At 46.5% G+C, this 26,188-nt stretch overlaps 1 protein-coding gene across 1 annotated transcript in view; it reads left to right on the top strand.

The window, feature by feature from the left end:
• Nucleotides 1-26,188, top strand: part of ATP10B (ATPase phospholipid transporting 10B (putative)) — a 620,207-nt gene that overhangs the window by 274,628 nt on the left and 319,391 nt on the right. Inside the window, exon 3 of the mRNA XM_069654269.1 lies at nucleotides 22,722-22,823. The gene's annotated coding sequence lies outside the window, so the exon portion shown is untranslated. The remainder of the gene's footprint in view (nucleotides 1-22,721; nucleotides 22,824-26,188) is intronic.

Here is a 26,188-nt window from a genome sequence, read left to right as displayed (position 1 = left end):
GTGGGCTAAATGCCATAGGATTAAGAGACGGTTTGGCGATGGACAACATGAAGCATTCAAATTCTTCAGCGGCCAAATAAAAGGTATTGGACTATTTGACCTAAAACAATTGACCTACTGACCAATTTGATCGAATTTTGCATGGGTGATTTGGCCTTCGGGGCAATTTGGTTGCAAATATTGCAAAATGCCAATCGTGGAGAGCGGGGGTTGCTGGGGTGTACACCGCTCCCCATGTTTGATATTTTACAATTTTGGGAGTGGCGGGGTGTCCCCCCACTGCCTTAAAATTGGAGGCAGGGAACATTATTATTTATTTTTTAATTAAATGAATCTGCGTTTAAATAGGGCCCCGAGCAAATAAATTGCGGTCAGTTTGCCATGATCAAAAACAATTCAGCCAAACACACACAAACCAAATAAAACAGTGTGCTCTTTGGTTGTTGCTGAGCAGTCACTGCTTAGCTATTTGAAGGAGCGAAATGGCTGAAATTTGCTTTGCTAAATGATTGGGGAACTTTGGCCATCTCGTTGCTTCCCCATTTCACCCATAGGGCAAAATGGCAATTTAATATTATATGAAGTTGCGTTTTTTTTACTTTTTGTTCTTTTTTTAACTTTAGTTTTGGAATGTTTAGAGCATGTTCGGCGAAGCTCTGTTCCAATAAAACAGTACAATACAATTTACGAATTTAGCAGTACTACTCAAGAAGAAGAACGAGGCCAGAAAAAGATGCTTTCTAGGTATTGGGTGAAGGGCGACGAGAAAGAGCAGCAGCCCAAGGTAGGGGCAGAGAGGTCCAGTGTTTAGGAGGCAGTAATGCCAAGCAACGGCAGCGAGATTGCACTCAAGGAGGATGTGGGACAGCTAAGAGGTTTTGAGAGGCCGAACAGAGAGAACGTGAGGAGAATATAAGGAGATCAATGAAGAAAGGCAGAGTAGCCACACCATGAACACACATAAACCCCTATGCAAAGGAAATGAGAAAATAGACGATTATCACAGGGGAACCGATGGAGAGAGGCAAGAGAGTAGGAAAGAGTGAACTTACTGTGCTGATAAGCGAAAAAACAGACACATTCATGAGGGAATGGGGAGGTGCCGGGCTGCCTGTGCGGAGGCCAACAAGGAGAGCAGAACAATAACCCAGTCGTGAAAAAACAAGAGCAGTAAGTAGTTGTTTGGTAGCTTCGAAAGTAAGAAAAGGTTGTATTTTAGAGAAATTGAAAGAGAAAAAAGGAGTTGTGCATGCCGTACATGAGATCTGAAGGGAGAAAAGAACGCAGTCAAAATGGCCTCAAAATTACGAGCAGACCAAGACAATCGAATGGGGGCAAGAAACGTTTTAGCCATCCAATTGGCAGAATTATTTGTGCAGCCAAAGCAAAAAAGCAACACAACTTAATTTCGTCTGTAGAGCAGTGGTTGAAGTGGGCGGGAGTGGGGCACCTCTGCTTTTTTTAGTTAAGTTTTACTGTTCGTATACTTTTATCCTAAAAATAAACCGTTCTGGAATGGTTTAGTTTTTAAAATAAAAGTGTAAGAAGAAGTTGAAAGATGCTCTTTCAGTGCAGCGCACTGAAAGTTCCCTTAAACAGCAAGTGTTTGTGTTTGCAGGATTGTATTGTTTGCGGGAGGGGGCGTGGCGATGGGGTTTGTCGGGAGTGGTGCCAGGCCAGTAGGGAGCATAGCTCCTCCACTTCTTTTTGTACACTTGGTCCACTGCTAAAGTGGCAGAATCTGCTATAATTGTGCCCTACCGGCAGTGGTAGAAGTGTACCAAAAAATGTAGTGCAGCTCTGATCCCGGCATGGGACAGAGTAGGCAGTAAGGGAGCAAGGCGCAACACATTTTTCAAGGGTTGCAGCCATGCTCGTTGACAGCCAATTAAGTTGATGCAGATCTAGTTTTAGCTGTAACTGCTATCCCGTGTCAAAGTGGAGAAGTGTGAAAAACGTTGTGGAACTGTTAACAGAAAAAATAAAGGTAGTGGAACGCCGCTCCAGACAGGGGAGCCGAGTACGGGGGGGGAGGCTCTGGGGCCTGAGCCCCCCCCCGGCAAGATCAAGTTGGGACTGAGCCCCCCAGGGGCGTAGGAGACACATACAATCTGGGGGGGACAGGGGACACCTTGGGGACTTTGCTTTTTTAATTTATTTATTGTGTTTTAGTCAAAGAACTCGACTTTTTACTACATTAAAATTAAAATAGCAGTACGTATTAAATCACAAATATCACTGTATAAAACAAGAGAAAAGAAGAAAAGAAAACAGTAGACAATTAAAGGATGCAGCAGCAAAGAACATGTCTATATGTTGCATTTCTGGATTTGTCATCTGTCTATGAGCTCATGGTAAGGGAGAGGAAATAACAATTACTTCCAGTGGACCACAGCTAGGACGCCAGCTCGTTAAGAGACAGATCACCTGTAAGTGGACTCCTGCCAAATAAAGGAGTTGCAGCCTTTTCTACCAACTGCAAGTTGCTACTTTTTTGTATGGGGCAAGGAGACGTGTGTGTCTCTTGGAATGGAAGGATGGGGGTTTCAAAGAAAGAGGAAATCTTGCTTGTACCTCTGAGTAAGCCCTGTTATTGGAGTAGAGGGACCAGGTGTGTGATGTTGATGCGTTGACTGTCCTCCGGGGGGTGGGGGGTACAGCAAACAAGGAGGATGTGCAATCGCAAGCCCACCCCCTAATAAGCACTCCCCAGGTGCGAGGCTGGATGCGTCGGACCCGGGGGATGCCTCGTAGGTGGGGTGTATGTGGACCCTGTGGTTTGGCCAGAGGGGTAGCCCGCTATGTGGGCTGCCCCTCTAGCGCTCCTGGGAGAGCCGAGCCAGCCTCTCACGATGAGTCTGGTCCCTCTTATTCCATCTCATGCTGGCTTTAGAGCCTAGCCTTTCTTTGCCTTTGTTATTCTGAATGCAGAGCTGGACTCCTTTTTCGTTTAACATTTGCTGTAATGCGTGATCCTTTTGCTTCTCTCATATGTTACTAGGACGGCGGAGGATGGGTCCTCTGCCCTGTTACACTATTCAAAGATCCCCTCTGGCCTTTCTTTGCCTCTCCCTTGCCCCACTGCTTGCTTGCTTAACACATACCTCCTTGCTTGAACACTCAACATATTCTCTCTAACACAGCAATGGCAGCTGCAGTCTGTCTTAACTGCTATTTGTTCCGTGTCTTGAATTGGCCTCTTATTTCAGCTTTACTGTCTGCCGGGGAAAGACATTTGCCAGTCACCGCTATAACGGTTCTACCTGGCCATGAGAGGACAACAGCTGGCCAATATGGGAAGAACATTGGCATATTATGCAAGAGGCTGGCAACTGCCTTCCTAATGCCTACACAAGAGACACAACTCTTGCCTTTGTTTCTAACAGTATTTCAGTGGATGAAGAAATGCGAGAACACACATATTGCTTATAAATGAAGGGGGTGATGTCACACTTGGTTAAGACATTTTGATCACGCCAGGAGCTAATTTCCAGGTGCAATTAAGCAATTCATTTTTTGATTTCTGGTTTTAAATAATGTTACTATCACCTGGAAAGCACAGAGGTTGCTCAACAGGTTCCTGGAGCACGAGGGGTACCCTACGCGTGGGCATGGATGATTGTAGGGCATTCTTGCCCTGGTTTGGAGCCTGGCCCCTACAGCCATGATGGGGAAAGGCCTATTTCTTTTGGTCGTTTGTACCCTTTGAGGGTGGGCAGACATTGCCTCCTGCTTTAGCCCACTAACAGCTCTGCTTTGCAACTTTATCACACATACCTGTCAGGTGGCATGTAACTCAATGCTACTAATGTTATCAGCCTCAGATGTCTGAAATCCTTTGCCACATCAACTACGGTACAGGCTTGCCACCTGAGACTTACCCATGTCTGAGTCGGCATCTGTCACCCTGTGGGGAAGACACACCCAGAAAGAGCAGAGCACGGTGCCCTTGTGGGTTTTTCACACTTCTTCCTCGGGGTGGGCACAATTCACTCCACAGAGAAAGTGGCACATTCTGGGCAACATTCTCCCACTTTGACAATGTCACCCAAAGAGCTAAATTGTCCATTTGAAATACCTCTGGCGACTAATTATTGAGCAATCCACACTGATGGGTTTAAGCACCTGTTTAATGTGAGATGGCAATTAAGGGCATTTGCCAACGCACTCAAGAAGCACAGGACACCCTCTTACCAGCGACATGCCATGCTCACTCATTCTGATCATGAATTGCTATTTATCTAGGATCATGTTAAATGTATTTATTTATTTATTACATGTGTAGCATCACGCAAAACCGCCAAGCATCAAGGCGCAGAGTAAACTGCATGAAGTGGACCACTTCCATTGGTGCAATGTTTTACTTTTCCGCCACAAAATGGAAGATTTTAGCGTAAAAGGCAGATGAAATCACATTGCTTTTCCACTCAGGAAGAGTGTAAATACCTTGCGCAATTAGCTATTGCTGGCGGAATTGACAATGGCTTCCTCTGGACTCCGCCCGCTTTTACCAGGTTTAATTTACAAGGAGATGCCAGAGGAATCCCTTTCCTTATTTCCAGCATGAGAATCCATGCTGGCAGTAAGGCCGCATTTGTCTGGTGGAGCGGGAAATACAGGGGGTCCTGGTGTGTCCACTCGGCTCTCGAACTCCACCCAGAAAATGCATGAAAATCCGGCCAATTAGAAAAAGTGACCGTAATAGTGTTTTCCACCACTTTTTCTGAACCAATTGACCTGGAAAATGCTGTGTTGCATCAGAAGCTGAATGCATTCACTCCACATATTATCCCACCGGAAGATTAAGCCAGGTGCTGAGCACAGGTGTTACATATTCTTGAGCACAATCTGCATTTGGAGCATTAACTCACTGAGCTACCTTACAAATTATGGGCCTCGTTACGAGGCTGGCGGTAAGGGGTTAACGGCGCCAGTAAGGATGCCGTTGCCATTAACCCCTTACCGCCGCATTACGAGGTCCCTTAGCGGGTCTTAGAGGTAAAACCAGCCGTCCTTAGCAGGATCCGCTAATAGACCAGGGAGCTAATAATGGGCCCGTTATTAACAGGGCCGTTATTAGCTCCCTGCCCATTCCCATTGAGCCCTATGGCGGCTCGAATGGGAATGGGGATGGGTATTCTGAATGGGGACTTACCGGGTCCTCCAAGGTTGGAATGACCCGGTAAGTCCCCATTCAAGTAACCCGGACACGAGTTTGGAGGCAGCTTTGGCGCTAATAGCACCATGGCTACCTCCAAACTTGTAATGACCCCTAATATCTCTTCTGGGACTTTACCGTCTTAACCCCTTAACTGCCATGGGTATTTCTGACAAAGGCCTTTTTTGGTGATTTCGGTATGTCGCCATTCAATCCCTTATAACGTTTTTGTTACATAAGATATCTCGGCCAAATTTGGCCCCTTTTTTCCCCAAATGTATGTGGTCGTAACATTTCAGACTTTGACGGGTATTGTGGGTAATACATTCTGGGGTGATTCGTGCATGTCAGACCTCTGTGGATTCCCACGGGTGTCCTCTTTCCGGAAATGCATGAGGTTCCCTGTTTTCCTTGATGGCTTCCACACCATAGGCCCAAATCTGTATGTTGTCCACATAAGCAAAATCTGCTCTGCCGAAAGGTTTGGGGTTACCAGTGGGTTACCCTTTTCCCTTTGTGCGCAGGTAGGTGCACCCATACATGTGAGGGACTGTTTTCGTTGGGGCACCTGTAGGAACGCAGGATGGTAGGACATGTGTTGTTGGCAGCGTGTTTCGGTGGGTGTCCAGAGTGAAATGTCTGAAAATTGTGTTTTTTTCACCAAATTTCAGAGACATTTCCCTCTTCCCACCCACCAAAACACGCTGCCAACAACAGATGTCCTACCTTCCCGCGTTCCCACAGGTGTCTCGACGAAAACAGTCCCTCATATGTGTGGGTGCTCTTAACTGGGCGCAAAGGGAAAAGGCTAACCCACTGATAACCACAATCTAGCAATCTGCCCCCAGGGACGGCTACATGAGATGCCCCCCATCCATTTGGGGTGGGGGGGATAGGGCCACCCCCTTTCCACTAATAACATTCATGGTGGTTCAGTTGACCCCACATCCACCCAAAACAAGTTATCATTTGTTTTATTTTTGTTTTGCCCCTTTCCTAGGGGCAGATAGACACATGTGCGTGGCCATCTGCCTCTGGGGGGAGCAAAACGTACTGCCCTAGGCTTGGGGGCTGGATCTGCCAATATTTGCAGTGGCCTCTCCCCCCCACCTCAAATGGTTGGGGGGGCATCTCATGTACCCCTTCCTAGGGGCAGAAATCTGCCCCCAGGGAGGGCTACATAGGTGCCCCCATCCACTCAGGGTGGGGTAGAGGGCCACCCCCCCTTTCAAATACAAAAAATCCTGGTGGTCTAGTGGGTCCCCCCAGTCCCCTCACCCAAAACAAGTTATAATATATTTTTTGTTTTGCCCCTTCCCTAGGGGCAGATGGGCACATGTGTGTGGCCATCTGCCCCCAGGGAGGGCAAAACGTACTGCCCCAGGCTTGGGGGAGTGGCTCTGCCAATATTTACAGTGGCCTCTCCCCCCCACCGCAAATGGATGGGTCATCTCATGTACCCCTTCCTAGGGGCAGAAATATTCCCCCAGGGAGGGCTACATAAGTGCCCCCATCCACATAGGTTGGGGGGAGAGGGCCCCCTTTCAAACGCAAAAATTCCTGGTGGTCTAGTGGGCCCCACCGGGCCCCCACCCAAAACAAGTTATAATGTGTTTTATTTTTTCCCCCTTCTCTAGGGGCAAATGGGCACATGTGTGTGGCCATCTGCCCCCAGGGTAGGTAAAAACGTACTGCCCCAATCTTGGGATGGTGGTTCTGCCAATATTTACAGTGGCCTCTCCCCTCCACCTCAAATGGATGGGGGGCATCACATGTACCCCTTCCTAGGGGCACAAATCTGCCCCCAGGGAGGGCTACATAAGGTGCCCCCATCCACTTAGGGTGGAGGGGAGAGGGCCACCCCCTTGCAAGAATCCCTGGTGGCTAGTGGCCCCACCCGCACCAACCCAAAACTACATTAAAAAAGATATTTATTTTTTTCTTTGCCCCTTCCCTGGGGGCAGATGATCACCCATCTGCCCCCAGGGTATTGCCACCATTACTATGTAAGCAGCCTCTCTCCCCACTTCAAAAACAGATCTCTGCACGACACACCAAACATATTCTGGGGGGGATAAATGACATTACATCCCCCCACTTACAATTGTGGGGGGGATTTGTCCCCCCTGGCCCCTCATGTCCTACGCCCATGGAGCAGCCCCCCCCAGCCGGAGAGAAGTGATGCAGCATCGATGGCCCTTTCCATCGATACTGCATCACTTCTCTCCGACCGGGTATAATCGCGAAAATGTGCGATTAAGCCCTCCCCTCTACGACTCATATTGGTGTAAGGTCCTGGAGGGGAGGGCTTAGGCGCAGCGGTATTCAAACTGTGGGGCGCGCCCCTCTGGTGGGCTGCAGCCTCATGCCCAGGTGGGCGCGCATCCACAGTTTGAAAATAAAAAATAAAGAAGAGGATAAATGACCAAAGGGTCGGGCTGTTGCTTCATTAACAAGCAGCAGCCCGATCCACGGCCCCTGCCACACATGCTTAGTGCGACAGGGGCTGGGCCTTTGTGAGGTCTCAGGCTCCATTAGGAGCCTATTTATGAAGACAAAAGAAAAAGCGCACACCTTCTTTTGCCTTGATGATGGTCATCGCGGCAAAAGAATGTGTGTGCTTTTTTTTGTCTTCATGAGTAGGCTCCTAATGGAGCCTGACGCCCCACAAAGGCCCGGCCTCTGTCGCACTATGGGTGGTGGCAGCATGGTCGGATTGGCCCCTGGCCGGGCAAAAATCGTCCCTGGGGAGTAAGGGCCGGTTTCAGGACATGCTTGGGCTGGTTTGAAAAAAAAAATGTGGAAAAATTCATTTTTTTCAAATTTATTTTTTCATTTTTTATTCTTCAAAAACATTTCATCCTTCTTGGGTCGAAATGAGTACCAACACAGGTTGGGTGATATTGTATGCATATTTGTTCTATAAAAAAGAGCTTAAGGATAAGTGTTGTCCAAGACCACATGATAATATGGTATTATATATCTGCTTGGAGTCACAGTAATTTGGCAATATGGATCTGTACACACAGATATTAATGATACTTATGGTGATCCATTCTTGTATGAAATGTATATCACCTTAGTGAAATCATAACCATATTTTTCGTAGTGTAGTTTACTTAGGAACAATGCTATTTGATGCCACTTCCTATTTTGTCAAGGGGTGAAAGGTTGTGTTTCATCGCTTCCCGGGATGTCACTTTGGTGTGGGGTCAAATTACATCACTTCCGGTGATATCATCAGAGGTCAAGTGTCGTGAGGCGTGGGGTGGGCCACTTTTTTGAGGCAAGGGGTGGGCCACTTTTTTTTGGGTGACCGGGCCTATTTCTTGTCCCACTCCCACCCTGGGAGGCAGCAGTGGTGTGGAACTGCCCAAGTGTCACAGAAGTGCGAGAACATATTTGGGCACAGGCACCTACTGTTTTACAAATTAAGCACTTGGTATACACATGCAGTTGCAATTAAATGTTCATTAAAAAAGTATGCCCTCAAGAGTATGCTATCACAGAGAAACGGGGACCCCAAAGCCAGTTCAACTACCCACTCCCAGGTGTGCTACTGAACAGGTAGATGTAAGTCGAGAGCCAACCATCCTCTTTCTCCTATCTGTGCTACTCTACCATACAAATAAGGGGGAATCGCTCTCCTGCAGCCTCTCTCCCAGTCATAGATTCTTGATGATTTACTGGTGCAGTCACAAAAAAAAGATTATTTTGGGGATTCATTTTGTTTACAAAAGTAGTGCATTGCTAAAACCCCCTGGCTGCCAGTTCATTGTCCTTGGAGCGTCCCAGGCTCCCTACCCCCTGAGAGCCACCAACCTTGGGTGCTGTTTTATAACAAATGAAAGACGCAGATATAACAATAACTGTGTGAGTCAACTGAGAGATGAATGCACTCCTGCTCCATTCAGAGAAAGGCTTTGAAAATGTAGCTTTGACAAATCAGAGAATCAGGGGGGCAAAAAAGCACTGCGCATCTCCGCTCCCTCTTCATGGGTTTACAGTTGCCACCTGAAAGGTTGCCAGCAGCTAACCTGCCATCCTGTCCCAACTCCATGCCTCGTGTGCTATTCCCTGGTCAACCAAACCCTGCAAACTCATAGGCCACATAAGACCCAAAGAAGTCTTTTTACTTCCCGTCCTGAACGTTTCTTGCACTAGTGCTATTAACGCGTGCAGCTCCAAGGTATAATATTAACAACCAGTGTTTGTGGGTAAAGGGCCGGCATAAAGTCTCTATTTCAGAGCCAGAGTCAAATGATAAGGTGCTTGTGGCAGTATGGAGTTCCAGGCCTCTGCTTGGATGCCGGTTTCTGCAACCTTTAGCTCTGCAGATGTGTTGGACTACAATGCTCATCAGCCCCAGTCAGCATAGTCAATGGTGATGGATCATAGGAGTCGTAGTCCAAAACATCTGGAGAGCCACATGTTTAAGACCCCTGGCTTTAAGGAACAGGAAGTAAAATAATCCATGAAAGTAACAGGAGTATGACGTTCCTGGATCTACATGGGTAGAATAAAAGTAGACTAGAAGAACAGCCTGGGGGCATCAAGTTTATGTAGGATGGAATGGTGGGTGTCTGAGTCACCTGAGGAAACAGGGGTATCTTACAGGTCTGAAACCTGGTAATCCACTTTACAATAAAAGACAACATGGAGAGAGGTGATGTCTCTGTGTGGCCTGTAAATCTGCCGAGATACCACCAAACTGTACTACCATTACTGCCACTTGGTCTGGCGGTATTACTGCCGGATTACAAGTGGTGGTAGGCAGTGTTAGTCCCCACTAATTGGAGTCCATAGGACTCCATGGTGGATTTCAGCGGTATTACTGCTGGTAGTAATTTTGCTGGTGGTAATATCCCAAATTGTTCTATTTTGGGCGGTATGGTGGAGAAAATACCTCCAGCTTCTTGCTGACGGATTTTCCTCCACCTTTGCCCTCAAACTCATAGTTGGGCGGTGCGATAATGTGGCTCTGTACGGTATTACCAATGTTGCCAGTCAGAACTCATTTACCTCAACAATGTATTCAGTTATCTGTTTTTTGTCCTGACGCCGTTAAAATGTGCGATTTGCATTACAAGCTGTGTGCGGCAGACTGCTTCCACTCTAAGCGGGGGAGAAGTTAGGACTGTGGGGACTGAGACGGCAGGACTTTTCAACCTTTTGACACGAGGGGCCTTCACTGAGTCTTGGGGGGGCATCACCTCCCACGGGATATGGTACAGTATAATTACCTCACTGCTTTTTAACACTGGTTCCTCTACATCAGCCTCTTGCTGACATAGAAGGGTTTATAGCTGTTCAGTGGGCATTCAGTGGTTAAGATCTATGCTGGCCTGCCATCTTGTGATAAACGGCAGCTATTAACCTTAAATTTGTCGCCATTGCAAGTCTCGCTTCTCCCACAGCAACAGCAGAGCCCGCTTGCCAGTGCCAGATAATCCCAAAATTCTCTGTAATTTTATGCAAAGCTGCATTTTATTTTTATAAGGTTATTTTACTCGCTGAATGTTGATCAAGTGTTTTAAGTCTGGACTTTATTAACTGGGTGCTTGTAATTGCAGCACAAGCACTCTTTACAATCTAAACTAGAGGTGTGTTTACAATGTTGATTGTTCCAAAATACATCTCCTAGTGTGCTGCTTTGGGTCAGGTGGCCCCCTTTAAGCTGTACACAATGATACATTGTCTGGTTGACATACTATGTGATTTGCGTATTTTATAAAGGAAACTAAGACCGCTAGAACTCACCACCCCAGAAACTCCCAATCCCACCTTTGGGGGCATTCCTGTGGACATGGGAACACAGAGGAAAGAATGAATAAAAAAGTATTTGCCTTCAAGAAGAAGCTAGGCCTTTGCAAAAGAACAGTTGGAGCTGGGCAAGCCACCTAGCAACATTAAGGTCCAGCTTTGATGAATACTTCCCTGAAGTAAATGCTGGCATTAATGACTGGGTGATGCAGACTTTTCTGGCAGAGGAGGTGGTGCATCTTCCATTTGATGCCCAGGAAGAGCTGATTGAGGTTCAGTCGGACACTACTCTGCAATCTGAATTTAGGAACATTGCAGTGGGTGAATTTTAACTGAAGGTAATCCTGGAGTATCCTACATTGGCATGGACTGCTATACAGTCGCTCTTACCCTTTGGGTCTTACTACTTGTACGAAATAGGCTTTTCAGCATTGGCTTTTTTACTGACTCCTTCATTTTTTGAATAAGCGGTGTTTCAAATGAATGTTGAAAACCCGGAAAGTGGGAGTTTTAAAAACATGGAGACAACCATGGCTACAACATTTAGACGCAAGTGCTTCCATCAGTCCCAAACATCACCTGGGTGCAGGGTGAGCCTGGGTAACTGCTTTTTAACATTGTGCACTACTTTACCAGAATTTATGGTCAACTACAATGTTAAAAGCAGTTAACACTCTCACCCCCCCCCCCCAAGTCTGAAACCACACTTGATTGCATCATACTTCAGCCAGGATTGCATTATACTTCAGCCAGAATTGCATTATACTTCAGCAGCACATCTGATGTGTCCACTGAAAGGTTTAAGATTAAGCTACATCCCTAACTCTATCTGGTTACCCAGAGGTAACATCTTAGCAAATTTCACTTGTGGCTGGCCAATCTACAGCAGCACTACTGTAAGTTTGAATTGTTGATGTTTTACTGAACTATGGCACCACACACGTCTTGCTTGGTAGTTCGAGAAACGTCTTTACTTCTCGTTTCCCTTGAATTGGGAACTTTCTTTTTGTGGTGGTGGTGGTGGTGGTCGTACTCCACCTTGCAGCTGTACCTTCTGTTTAGCAAGCATTTCATTCTCCCATCCTAGTTGTGTTGCTGGACGATTATAGAGCGGTGGAGTAGGGGCAGTGATGTCTTACTGGAATGCAACTCGAAGGCTTAAATCTCCTTCTTTCTTGACTTTAGTATATGCAGTGCATGCTAGCCAATGTTTCCACTGTTCTGCGCTGCGCGCGCTAACAGCCACCCCCCCGCGCGCCGTTGCACCAATTTGGCGACTACATGCAAATTTGCAGTCATATAATTGTCAGTGATGTCACTTCCTGTATTTGCTCCCCCCCCCCCCCGGGAAATTCATAAGTCGGCTCCCCTGGCTCCAGACCGTTCCCGGTCACTTTGACAACTGCCTGCCGGCAAAGTGGAATTTAAGACAGATTTTCAGGTGAATATTTCACCTATCCCTACTCTTGTGTAGAGCACAGGAAAGCCGTGTCAGTAGTGACTGGTGAAGCCATCAGTAGAGCAACACACGTCTGGGTGACCAACACAACCGGTCTGTTGTCGCCTGCAGTCTGTCAAAAGAACAATCCACGTCCCTGACTCAGGTAGTTCCCCCGTGGACAGCCGCGCCCTCCGCCAGCAAGGGTTCAGCTGGCGCGAATGAACCCAGGGGTGCTTCTCTGTAATCCGCTAAGAGGATTGAGTCAGGTACAAGCAAGCAGGTGATATTAAGCGCAGGCCCAAGAGATATAATTAGCAGTGAGTCACGGGAAGGCGAGGTTGTAGCTTCAGTATGCTGCCACCCGTTGCTGCATTTCAATCAGTCCATTGTGGCGCAATAAAGATAGGAAGTGCTGCTCGTCGGGATCATAGGGCACTTAAAGCAGCCCTTTGCTTATGTAAGTGACAGTGGGCCTCATTACACAGACGGCGGTAACCATGGCGCTATTAGCGTCATGGTTGCGGCCGGTATTTTACTGAGTCCGCCATGGTGAATGGCGGGATTACCGCCCTATTCCAAGGTGTGTGGGGGAGGTAATTCCCCATTCACCATGGCCCTTCCCCATTCCCATTTTTGACCCGATAGGGCTCAATGGGAATGGGGAAGGCGGTAATTACGGTACCGCAAATTGCGGTACTGTAATTACCTCCTAGGTCCCTTTGCGGGTCCCGTCCTTAACGGCTGGTAAAACCAGCCGTTAAGGTAGGGTCCCACAAAGGGACCTCGTAGTAAGGCGGGAAGGGTTTACCGGCACTGGTACCCTTACCGGTACCGGTAAACCCTTACCGCCGTCCGTGTAATGAGGCCCAGTGCCAGATGCCTGCGTCTTTTAGGTGGTGCCAGACATAGTCCCAGACAACAGTTTACTTTAAACCCAGGCACTCCACCTGTTCATCTTTAAGCAGCACCTGCACAAGGCAGGGGCCTCCTGACCGACAGTACCGGGCAGCCTAACGCTCATGGGACCTTCACCCGAGCTGTGATAGTGCTGCCTGTGATGGGCACCAGATACCTCCCCCCGAGCAAATTCAACAGGGCCCTCCACTGCCGCCTCACAAATACTTGCACCCCTTGGGGAAACATGAAGACAGTGCCCCTGGGCAGAGACCAACGCTGTATTTGCATAAAACCAGTGTGGCCATTACACAGCGGCCTGCGCCATTATGCTAAAAATGCCATTGCATTGTGGGTATGATATCCTTCATCGGGGCAATAGCTGTGAGTGTTAGAAAATCGGCCAAAGGACAACAAGCAGCAGGATGAAACCGCCCCCATATTAATCAAACATGAGTAAAGTCGGATTAACCCATGTGTAGTGTATTCAACAAATCATGTGACTAAACAAAACAAAGCAGTGTGAAAGTTTTTTTCCCATCATGGTGAGCAGTTCATCAATTGATCGGTAGAACAAAAGTGCCAATTATAATAATGAATACCGCAAATCATGGGAAGCACATGAGGAGGGACCAGCAAGGGAAGGAAAAAAGCAAAATATCAGGTTAGACCAGATAAACCTGTTTGCATGTCCTTCTTATGCATAGAGCACACTAGACATGGGTTAATCCCACTTCACTCATGTTTGATTAATATGGGGGCGGTTTCCATCCTGCTGCTTGTTGTCCTTTGGTCGATTTTGTAACACTCACAGATATTGTCCTGACGAAGTCATCTCAAGTCATGTCTCTAAAGCACAGTATTCTTGAAATAGAAACAGCACATGTGTCTCCCAACTGAGGATGGTAAGATAGGTGGTCAAGTGCCTGAGTGGCAGACTGGTCAACATAACCTAGTGTGTAAGCCTAGCCAGTTATTTTGATCTCACTGTGCCTTATCTGACAACACTGGATGTCCTTAGGAGTGATTCAGTATATTTAATCCTAATAGTGTGGGCATGAGCAAAGAGTCGTTTGATGGCGATCGAGGATTGTCCAGGTTACTAAGTTTACTCGATCTCAGCAATTACTCGTCATGCTGGTTACTACTGTGTGGCAGAAGAGAAACGCGTTTTATTTCCAATCCTGTAAATGTATCCAGAGCGTCGGCCACGGCCCTGTTTACAGGCTGTCTAGCAAGCTGGTATTGCCCTGTCTGACCTCAGATCCTCCAGCATTATTTTTGTGGTGTTGCCCATTTTTTTATGCTGGTTATCCCCCCACTTACGTTTGTGGAGGTTGTGCCAGGATCTGTTGTACTAACGCCAAAGCATCACGGGATCAGCAGTTGGTGTCCCCCACACGCTGAGTAACTGGAGGACTCTGTTCCGTACACATTTCTTGATTTGCCTTTCGGGAGGCATGGAAACAGAGGTGCCCAGCACCAGGCGAACATGCCGTCTCCCTGTGCCTCTCAGCAGCTGGGGTCATCTGCGTGCACATAGAGCGCAACAGATGTGCTGCGCGCTTATTAAAGACATGGATTCAATTAGCAAAAGCCTGTCCATAGAGAGCTGTGACACACGTGCAAGGCGTTAGACGGTGGTGCAGAAAAAAAACATAATGGAAAGGGGCCAGCCAAACCGATTGATGATGGTAAGGGGGTAGATCATATATATATATATATATATATATTTTTTTTTTGTAACATTTTTTGCTATCTTGTAACAGTGCCCTCTGTTTATAGGGAGATGGTGTTAAAGTATACATTTTGCAGCAGTGCTTGCGATCTAATTTGACTGAATAAGCACAAGGAACGGGCTGTAAATAAGCTGCACTTTCTGGCACCATGTTATGGTCAGGCAAGGTCATTCAATCGGCCGCTGGCTTGCCTGACCACAATGCAACATGGCCAAACCTGACTCCAGGTATTTCATCACAGAACAGCTGAGGCACCTTACAAGTGTTTCTGTGTGTTATTGTCCCGCAGAGGCAGGAACAGCTCTCGCAACCAACAACTGAAGGTCTCTTCCGCCCCAGCCTTTTTCCCCAAAAGCTCCACCCCCTAAAAAGTACAAGCAAATCTCCCCACAGCTTTGAAACTCCATGCTGATATTCATGGAGGGAAGGCAGTCGCTTGCAGTGATCCTGGCATTCACCCTCACCGCCTTTTCCTTTTCAGATCGGCCATAGCGCCACTCCGGTGGTGATAGTGTGAGGTGCAAATATCCTTTCAGAGGCACCCTCATGTTGGTAATCCTCCAATCTTCGTTTGCACGCGCAAACCGCTTTTTGAACTCCAAATAAATAGGTGGCGAGTAAAAATATGCCCTTTTCACCAGTACTTAATATATTGCCAGGTAGTCTATCCACAGTATGTGAAACAGTGAAAGATCCAATGGAGGAGAAGAATGTGTAGTTCTCGACATGCTGCCCGCCGGTCTGCCCTGCTTGGCTGTTAGGAACAACAGTCATGCAAGGAACTGAAGAGGGCCTCTGGAGGAGACCGGAGCTCATGACCTGCTCTATTGGAGATCAGACGAATGAGATGGGCCGGCATGTGCTGCTACAATGCTGAATTCTAACAGAGCATTCCTAACCTGGCCGCGACGTATTGCAAGCATCTGAATCTATGAAGGCTAGAAAAGGCTGCAGAGCGTTAACATTACGGCTCAGTAACTTGTTTTCAACTTCCCTTGTAGACCACGTCGCAAAAGTCCCGAGTCCTGAAACTCACAAGTAATGACTTGTTACTCCTCCATGTTCTCAGCATTGACTGTGGAGACTTTGAGAAGGTCCAAGTTCCCCCTATTCCTGTGCTTGGAAAGAGATTGGTAGACTACCTGTATACTTACTCAGGGCGTTAGGTGGGCTGGGGCTAGTCGTAGCGGAGCCCCGGCAGACTCAGAAATATGGTTCTAAGACTGGGCCCTGCCATGGCTCCCTAATGTTCATAGGTTTAATGCATGAATATATTTATTAGGTGACCTCTGGATGTGATTCGGTGTGAAGGCACCCTCCAGGACACTGAGCACTCTCTTCCTCCTAAAGTTTACTTACCTATATCGGCACATTATGTACCATCCACGAAGATAAAGAACTATTCGTATCCCATCTTGTTTGGATAGTCCCTTATTGAACTGGCAGCCCCGGCTGTTAGAGGACACAGCTTTTTTTCTGAAGCCTGAAGCACTCCCCCATGTGCGAGAGCTTCAGGCTTTAGAAAATAAAGACTTTTTCTCCATAATGGTCATGCCAGCACCTGCGAGGCATCTTTAACCAAGAGATGCCTGGGGGCCGGCGTCACCATTATGGAAGAAAGGGTGAGGCTGCAAGAAGCCAAGGCCTTTTTTTCTAACGCCTGAAGCTCCTGCTCATTCGCAGGAGCAGGAAAAAATGCCTTGGCTTTCAGCGGCCTTACCCTTTCAACCTTAATGGTGCTGCTGACCCTCGCCAGGCATCCCTCTAGCTAAGAGATGCAGCAATCACCCAATGGTGATCGCTGCATCTCTTAGCTAAAGAAATGCCTGGCAAGGGGCATGGCCACAATTAAGGGTAAACATTTGTGGTTCTGTCCCCTGCCAGGCCTCCCTTTAGATAATAGATGCACGGATCACCACCCTCCTCTGCAAAGGGCCTCCTTGCGGGTCTGCCTGTAGCCCATTAAATTTGGGCTCATCAAGGGGGCATGACCTAACGAGCTGGCAGGTGACCGTCCGCCGTAAGGCCATGCCCCCTTGATGAGCCTGAACTTGTTTTCCCTTGCCACTTAAGGCACTGCCTATACATTAATCTAGGCCAGGGATCTGCAAGCTGCGGCTCTCTAGATGCGTTGGACAGAGACTGCCATAATTTCTCATCATTTCATTTGCAGCCTAGGGCTGTTTGGAGTTGTAGTCCAAAACATCAGAAGAGCCAAAGGTTGCAGACCCCTCATCTAAGTATTAGGAGAGGTTCAATGTGACCGGCTATTGTTTCTTCCAAAGCTTTGAGATTCCAATTGAAAAACATTTTTGCTGATCCAGAAGTCCTTCTTTGCTCTTTGTTAATCTGGAGGCTTTCAAGTATTCATAACTTCCAAATGTGAACAAACGTCCAACAGCAACCTTGATGTGCTGGTGACACTGACATGACTGATCAATGTTCTCTCTGTATTCACCAGCATCCGTTCCGGCAATGGTGTTGCCAACAGATGGGCTGATGACTTTTGTGAGAATTCAAGAATTGTGCAGCTTTGTGGCAAAACGTCCAAGCTTCATTCTATTCTTTGAGTTCTAAATTCCAGTCACGCCTCCAGGTTTACCCCTTGTGCCAGAGCTTGTCACCCATGATGGAATTGGTTGCATGTCCATCACCAGTAGTCCATAAGCGGATGGGACAAACGAGTAAAGGGTCCATGGGTCTAACACTCCCACCTGATTTGTTGATAGCTGCTACTGCCAAGGAGACATCCCTAGTCACAATCTTCCTTAGCCAAACCTCCAGACAAGAATGGATTTCATCAGAAAAAAATGTTTTTACAATTTTTGCAAGAAAGATCACAGCAGAAGTGTCCGTTTTAGGACAATAGGTTAATACCTCTGGGACACAGGATATAGGACAATACAATTCTCACCAAAAGATAAAACAACAATCTCTGATGGAATTCTGAAAGAAGGCTGCACTGTTTCTGACTAGGTTATCAGCATCTCTCAAACCAGCCGCCAAAGAATGCTGCCAAGGTCTGTCATTGGGAAAGGTGTCCTGGACCAGAATCTGGCCCTAAAAGTGTAACACTGTTGACTCCCTTTTCTCCGGCAATAACCTTTCATGTTTCAGGCGGACAATCGGTTGGTTGAAATTAAAACTGAGGTGCACAGTGTTAGGGTGGTTTCTCTTATCCCCGTGGTTATGGGATCCATGAGACTGGCTTAGATCTAGGCCACTGGGCTTCCTGCATGCTTTTCCTGGCCCGCCTTGCAGTAGTCTTAGCAGCCAAGAGTTTCACTTAGGAGGGCTGTGGGGTTATTAAGATGGTGTGTAATGTGAGAAACCTGAGGGTATTCTCCCAAGTAGACATCAGGAATCCCTTATTCAGGTGGCCAGGGAAGGGCTGGTGCTCTCAGATCCGAACCCTGGGGTGGACGAGCGAGGGGGAATAACCTGGGTAGGGGACTCCAGGGTTATGCTCGGGGGGGGGGGTGGAATCCCACAGGCGAGACACAGTATCATACCAGGGAAGAAGGCGTGGGGAACGAAGTCCCTGAAGCTTTCGTAGGCTGCTCAAATCTAACTGCCTTCCACCCAATGAATATCCCTTACCCGAATCCAACAACCCCTCCACATCTGTTAGGATATTAGGAACTCAAACACCATAGACTACATCTTCCAGAATCCCTGTCTTCGTGTTACCTACGCTTGGCCTAAAGTTGCAGTTGGCAACTTTGTTCAACAAAGAACTTGTGTATCTGAACTTTAAAAGATACCCCAGTAAAGGTCCAGAGGCCGAGTGGCCTGGCATCACGGTGGACGCTCATTCGAATGACTCTGACTGGAGCCTTTTTGCTCTGTTTTGTTGAAACTATGAGAACCAAGAGGCCTTAGGGGGACGCCAGCATGATGAGTCAAAGTGGCCATATGAGGGTCGTACACTCTAATAACTCGAAAGTCTTTGACACATTGAGGAAAACTGATTGAACTGTGAAATTGGCAAATGTGAACCCGACTGAGGGATGCCTGTGAATTGTGGGGGGAAACAAGGATTTACCCGTGAACATTGTGGCGGCAAGTGTGAACCTGGCTGAGGGATGTCCTCAGTGAATAGTTGTTTAAAAAGATATGAGACTTTTGAATGTTACGTTTTGAGTGAAAGTCCGTAGTGTACCCAACTGAGGGAGGGTAACAGTTAGAGAAGGATCAAAGCATGACAGAGGGGTGCAAAGAAGAAAGCTAAGCTGTAATACACCTGTGAACTTTGTGACAAGTATGAACCCGACTGAGGGATGTCCATAGTGGGTGGTTGGTTTGAGTCCGAATGAGGGAGGCTAATGTTGAGAGAATGATCGGAGCCCAGCTGAGGGGGGATCCACAGGCGAAGAGTAATCACCCAATGTAAAGATTTTCAGAAGACACTTTTTGTCGATTGTTTATGACCCACCAGGCCTTCTAAGGCAAGACACTTTGCAGAAAAGAGACTTGCCCCAGAAGGTCCTGGTATTATTGAAAGGAACTGTAACCTTGTGCTGGCAAAGCCCAACAGTTTGCTGTGCTCAAGAGTCCCTCCTTGTCCCGTGCTAAAAACATGGGGAAGGGAGAGTCCAGCCATACCATCCTGACTTATTATTTGGTGAACACTTCTTTCTTTTCTGGTGAACATTATCCCACACTATTTTGTAACTTAGCAGTAAGAATTGGCAATAGTATTTTTTGTATAGGCCCTTTTTATTTGGCAAGATACCACTAGGACTGTACCAATACAGGTAAGAATGCTTTTGGAGGAGGAGAGTGCTCAGTATCCTGTAGGGTGCCTTCACAGACGAATCACATATGAAGAAATTAATTAATGAAAATACAGGACTCTGCGCCAACAACTCAAGTTGAGTTAAATCTTAGATTATGCTTTATTGATCATCCATGACCATTGAGCCCATAATTGATAACATGTTTCGGCTCCACTGAGCCTTTTTCAAATCCGGGCTACCCATAATTGTAATATAGGACATACAATATATCATAGTCAAAAAACAATTTGTATGAACGACATCATAAAGTATAACATAATACCAGTTTTCAAATATCGTGACCACAAAATATGCATGATAACATGAAAGAAATTAGACAGAAAAACAAGGATGGGCAAAAGGGAAGGGTTCATGGGTGTAGAAAAATATGCAAACATATCATAATACATTGTTATGTTTGAGTAAACAGAAAAAGAGCACAAAAAACAGAAACAAAAACACAAACAAAAAGAAAAAAGAACCCATTAGTAATCATTATTCTTCAATTCATTGAATAATATAACCAAATTCTGCAATGGTCCCTTGAGACAAACTGACAACTTGGTGGATGTCCTTACCCGGAATTTGATGTAACCAGTTCTTATGACTATTTGTCCATGTAGTAGTAACGGGGTACAATCCCCAATATCAATCTAAACAAAAAATGTAAGTAGCGAAGGTAAATAAAACTGATTGTCCAATAATTGGAAATGCGTCATCATTTCACGTAATGATGGTTAATTACAATTGTCTTCACTACGGAACTTATAATGAATTGTTTTGAATAAGGCAGAAATGGCCTGTGACCATTAAGAAGAGTTGTTTTGCCCGTTTGGTGAAGGGCGGGATTTATTCTCATGAAAATGCCTAGTTGCCACAGGCAACCTTGATATACACAATTAATGTATATTCTAAATTGGACAATCAGTTTTATTTACCTTCGCTACTTACATTTTTTGTTTAGATTGATATTGGGGATTGTACCCCGTTACTACTACATGGACAAATAGTCATAAGAACTGGTTACATCAAATTTCGGGTAAGGACATCCACCAAGTTGTCAGTTTGTCTCAAGGGACCATTGCAGAATTTGGTTATATTATTCAATGAATTGAAGAATAATGATTACTAATGGGTTCTTTTTTCTTTTTGTTTGTGTTTTTGTTTCTGTTTTTTGTGCTCTTTTTCTGTTTACTCAAACATAACAATGTATTATGATATGTTTGCATATTTTTCTACACCCATGAACCCTTCCCTTTTGCCCATCCTTGTTTTTCTGTCTAATTTCTTTCATGTTATCATGCATATTTTGTGGTCACGATATTTGAAAACTGGTATTATGTTCTACTTTATGATGTCGTTCATACAAATTGTTTTTTGACTATGATATATTGTATGTCCTATATTACAATTATGGGTAGCCCGGATTTGAAAAAGGCTCAGTGGAGCCGAAACATGTTATCAATTATGGGCTCAATGGTCATGGATGATCAATAAAGCATAATCTAAGATTTAACTCAACTTGAGTTGTTGGCGCAGAGTCCTGTATTTTCATTAATTAATTTCTTCAACGTATGGGACGGTTAGGCTTTTTACCGTCCTTATACAGTTGACCTGCGACTTCATTGACCGGATTTTGAAACTTTTAATCTTGCACGTATAACTATCGGGATTGTAAGGAGTCGCCCTGGTGGAGCAAGGTTTTTCAAAGCCACAGTTTTTCAAGAATCACATATGAAGGTCACCTACAAAATATATTCATGCATTAAACCAGCAGAATTCAATCGGTGTGGGTGCCCACCCCTGGGGATCGCGTCTAAACTCAGGGGGGCGTGGGGGCAGGTGAGGTATGGGGGAAAATGCCTTTAGTTGCACTGAGCATGTGTGAACAGTGGGCCCCCATCGCACATGCTCAGTACGATGCATGGGGGCATGCCCACTGACCTAGGAAATGAACACAGCCTTAATACACACTTTCCACCATTTGGGTCACGTGTCCAGGCTGTGTTCTTTAGGCCTGTGGCTGCCCCCGGTCAAGAAGCGGGCTCAATGTTCCTCCAAAGCAAGCGGAGCAGCATTCTGCCGGTCCACCTTCGCCCCTCTCCCCCTGCAGACTCACCTTGGAGGCGGTGGGGGAAAGGTGGTGTGCAGGGACCAGAGCACCACATTGCTAGTCTCCCTGCATACTTCTTCCCTCACAGACTCACTTTGGAGGCCGCAGGTGGAGAAGAGGCGAGCGGGACCCCAGCTTATTTATTATTTTATTTTTTGTTGCTTTTTGGGTGCCTCTGCACCCCTCTTCTCCCACAGACCCACCTTGGAGGCAGTGGGCATCAAGGCTTACAAGGTGGGTCTGTGGAGGGTGTGGGGCACAGGGGGGCAACAAAGTTGTGCCCTGGGTCCCATCCCCCAGGTGTGATGAAGGTTAGGGGTACAGCATGAGCAATGGTGGCGATGGCGCATCTTCTTCTCTATTTATAGCACTCCCTTTGCCACCATATCATAGTGGGTGAGGAGATTGCAAATAGACTGCACTTACTAGATAGGTAGCAGCTACTACGACTGGGGAACCAGGAGCAAGGTTTATATTGCATATACATGTTTGTAAGGCAGGAGTTGGCCTGGGGTGCTAAGGGTAGCTCCCGGTAACTGTTGGTTACAAGCTAACCAGGCTCTCCTAGACATGAAGCAGGAGCTAAATGGGTCCCAGCAATTTCTAACCCTGTGTATCCTTGTAATGCACATGTTTGCCTGGGGAGCCAAAAATAGCTCCTGGTAGCTGTTGGGGGCTGTGCGGGTGTGTGCACTAACTGGGCGAAAGTAGTGTGCAAATATAGGCCAGTGAAATTAGTAGCTTCTGGCAGTGGTGTATGTCTTCCCAGTATTATTGGTAAAGGCACTTTGGAAGGTCTATGATTAATATTTGTAATGTACCTTTTAAATTGCAGGAACACAAATTGGCTCTGTCATCCAAACTTAAGACATCAGACAGTCTCCAGCAGCAGTGGCACCATCAAAAATCCTGACATCTGTAGTAGGACGTGCCCAAGGTAAGGATGCCTTATTTTTAAAAACTGTTTTATTTTATTTTACTGTGGGTGATGAAGGTGGGGCAATTTTAAAGGTATGCTTAGAATTCACAACTGAGGATAGCTCGACCCCAACAGCTACTGGGAGCTACACTTGACTCTTGTGGCAAGTGGTGCCAAACAAATAGCTATGTGATATTAACTGTGTACTTTTGGGGCACAGTATTATAACTACTATAACTACTCTGCGCCAGGAACGGACCCTACTGACATCACCTACCACTGTTTGCCTCCACTGCCCCAGTGTCCATATGTGTGCCTCCCTCTGCCCCCATGTCCATCGGTGCGCCCCCCACTGCCCCTGTGTTGTGCCCCTCTGCCCCTCTGTCCATCTGGGTGCCCCCTCCTGCTTTATCATCCTGTGCCTCCCCCTCCTCCTTCATCCTCCCCCCTCACCCCACCCTCCCCTCCTCAACCTCCGGCACTACCCCAATTGCCGTCAGGCATGGTAATTGTAGCCGCTTGTCTTTGCAGCAGCTTGCCCTCCTCTCCTCCTCTCCCACCCCCTGTCCTGTATAAGCTCGGTCACTACCTCAATTGCCGTCAGGCATAGTAATTGTGGTTGCCTGCCTTCTGCAGCCATTTTCCCTTCCCCTTACCCCTTTTCCTTCTATTATATAAGAACTTACTCTTATCACTGACCCTTGACCTCTGATAATAGCTTGTCTGTTTCCCCCCCTCCTCCTTCTTGTCTTCGCCTCCCCCCTCCCCCCAAGCACTACCTTGATCGGTCGCTGACCCTTTAAGATAGTCACTTGTTTGTTCCTCTCCTCTTCCCTTCCCTTCCCTCCCCTACCTCTCCCCTCCTCCCCCTCCTTGTGTCAGTCTTGCACTGCAACAATTGCCGTCAGGCATAGTAATGTTACTGCTAGTATTGTCTCCTTTTTTCCACCCTCACCTCTCCCTTATTGTTCCATGCAGTTGTACTATCTGTTATGATATGATAGTTATTTCTCACATTCTGACTTGTTTCAAGGACCTGTAAGAATGTTACTGTATTGTCCCATTTTCCCTCCCTCCGTGAAGCACTTTGAAACACATTGTGTATAGGCGTTATATAAATATACAATCAATCAATGAAACCCCACCATCCCAGACCAGCTGCTCTGGTGGGGCACTGAGCAACCTGCAAATACAGAAATGTTAATCCAGGAGATGGGCCACAATACAGAGGTCCAGATCTTAAATAAGGCACAGTATACTGGATGGCTGTTTTGTTACCCTTTCAGGCTTTTATATAAAACCTGCCAACGTATACCCTCCCTTTAATCCGTACTTGACCCAACCTCTTTACTCATTCCATGGTTGACATTGCATTGATAGGACTAGAAGATATCCCATGCACAACCCTCCTTCATATTAACCTTGAGCAGGTATACAATCCCCCCTCCCCGGGCGCTACACAGTCACACCATAATCTCCCATTACTTCATCATCCATTTGTATTGATTTTGTTACTCACCACACCAATCAGCTCGGGACGTTTGTAACCGTCCTGGAGATTAGTAGAGAGGGCAGTGAGAAAAGCCTCAGGGTCACCACGCAACCAGCCTGTATTCACCAGTCCAAGAATACAGGCCTCCTCTACACGAGGGACCTCTTCTTTGCGATACACCCCTCTGCTGTTCTAATGATATACAGACAGAGGGGTTGATCATACAAAAGAGTGGGGAACACATGCACCGCTAAAACCAAAGCTGTAAGAAAAATCACAGAAATGTTAACACTGATTTAAGCAGGGGATACGTACAGAATGCCAAATGAATACTTTACACTTGTATTAGGTTGGCTGGTAAGGCGTAACCCCTGAACCTATACAGAAATCAAATGAGTATTAACCCCTGGGAATATTTCTTAACAATGCATGAAATAAGGTAAATGCTCACCAAAAGTAATTGTAGGATAGAAGGAGTTCAGAGAGTCCAGAACACAACAAAAGGAGAAAATAATAAAAGTGAAGGTTAGTACAGGCGATATAACCCGAGGGGCACGGGGGACGCTCTAGTGACGGGTTGGTGCACTGGGCAGCAAAGCGTTCATAAGTGCATTTGCTGTTATCCTGTTAAGATGTTTCCAATAACGAAACACTGTGGGTTCAGAGGAAGAGCGTGTGTTCAAGAAGAATGATTTGAATGGTGACAGGCAATGGACCAGTTGTAGAGCTGGAGTTATGGTGTAGCCTTAAGTATGCACACAGAGTGTAGAATCAAAGGGGTATACAATCATAGAAGAGGCATAATTACCGTTAGTCTCAAGACGGATGCAAGTAGCAGAATACTGCAGGCTGGTTCGGCAACCGAGGACAATGTGGGAACAGAAGCATGAGGTAAGACAATCCAGGAAGCGGTCCGTGTATCAAAGGCAGTCCGAGCATCTAGTTCAAGGTCGGAGCGGAAAGGAGTCCGGTAAACGAAGCCAGATCAGGAAAACATAAGCAGTCATCAAGAATCGAGTAACGCTTTAATTAGAAGCGCCGCCGCACACTGGAACGCAGACTTTATTTTGAAGTACGGGGGAGGAACCTACACGTACGCGTAGTCTGCGTTGTCAGCTGACGTGTCATGTGGCATGGACGAGGAGTCCTAGCATCTAGTTTCCATGGCAACTTCCACCTCTGCCACAATGTAACCCTTGCACAATGCTTTCGGCGGACACCATGCCTGCTAGAACGCGGGGGACGTTGCGAGCATAGCTTCAGAAGTGTAACAGATTTAACTTAAACTTGGTAGCTGCAGTCTGCCCTTAATAATAAAGACTTTTGGAAAATGTTCAGTTTACTCGCACGGTTTCTATGTTTGGATTGGATATGATTGTCCACTGTCTTGGAATGTCTTCCCAACAAAATATCCCTTCAATATTATGGCACCACGCATTCTGCATCAAAAGTGTACCTATATAAAAAAAAAATAATGCTGACACAGAGGGGCAGTGTAGGTGGGTCCCAGACCATTTTTCTTTGCTCAGTGGAGGCTTGGCAAAATAAAGGTTTGAAGACCACTACATTAAAGCTATGGGAAATCATGAGCGGGTTGCTGTGTTTGCATCTCATCAATACTTTCAATAGTCCGGGATTAGCTGGGAAGGCACAGCCTGGATGCAAACAGGCCCGGGAAGAAGAGCACTGTGCTTACAGAGAGCACCTTCTTCGTTTAAGGAGCTCTGTGCCCCCTGCAATTTTGATGCATTTTCTCAGGAGGGTGGTAGTGAACGACTATTAAGCACATTGGTAAAGCTGCTTTATCTTTGTGCACTTTCCAGTACTATGCCATTCAGACATACAAAAACAACTCATAGTGAGTTTGCATATGTGTTCCTGTGTGTTTATG

Source organism: Ambystoma mexicanum, chromosome 3q, assembly GCF_040938575.1.
Source record: "Ambystoma mexicanum isolate Mex_15411 chromosome 3q, UKY_AmexF1_1, whole genome shotgun sequence".
NCBI lineage: Eukaryota > Metazoa > Chordata > Amphibia > Caudata > Ambystomatidae > Ambystoma > Ambystoma mexicanum.
This window is presented reverse-complemented; position numbering and strand designations above follow the sequence as displayed.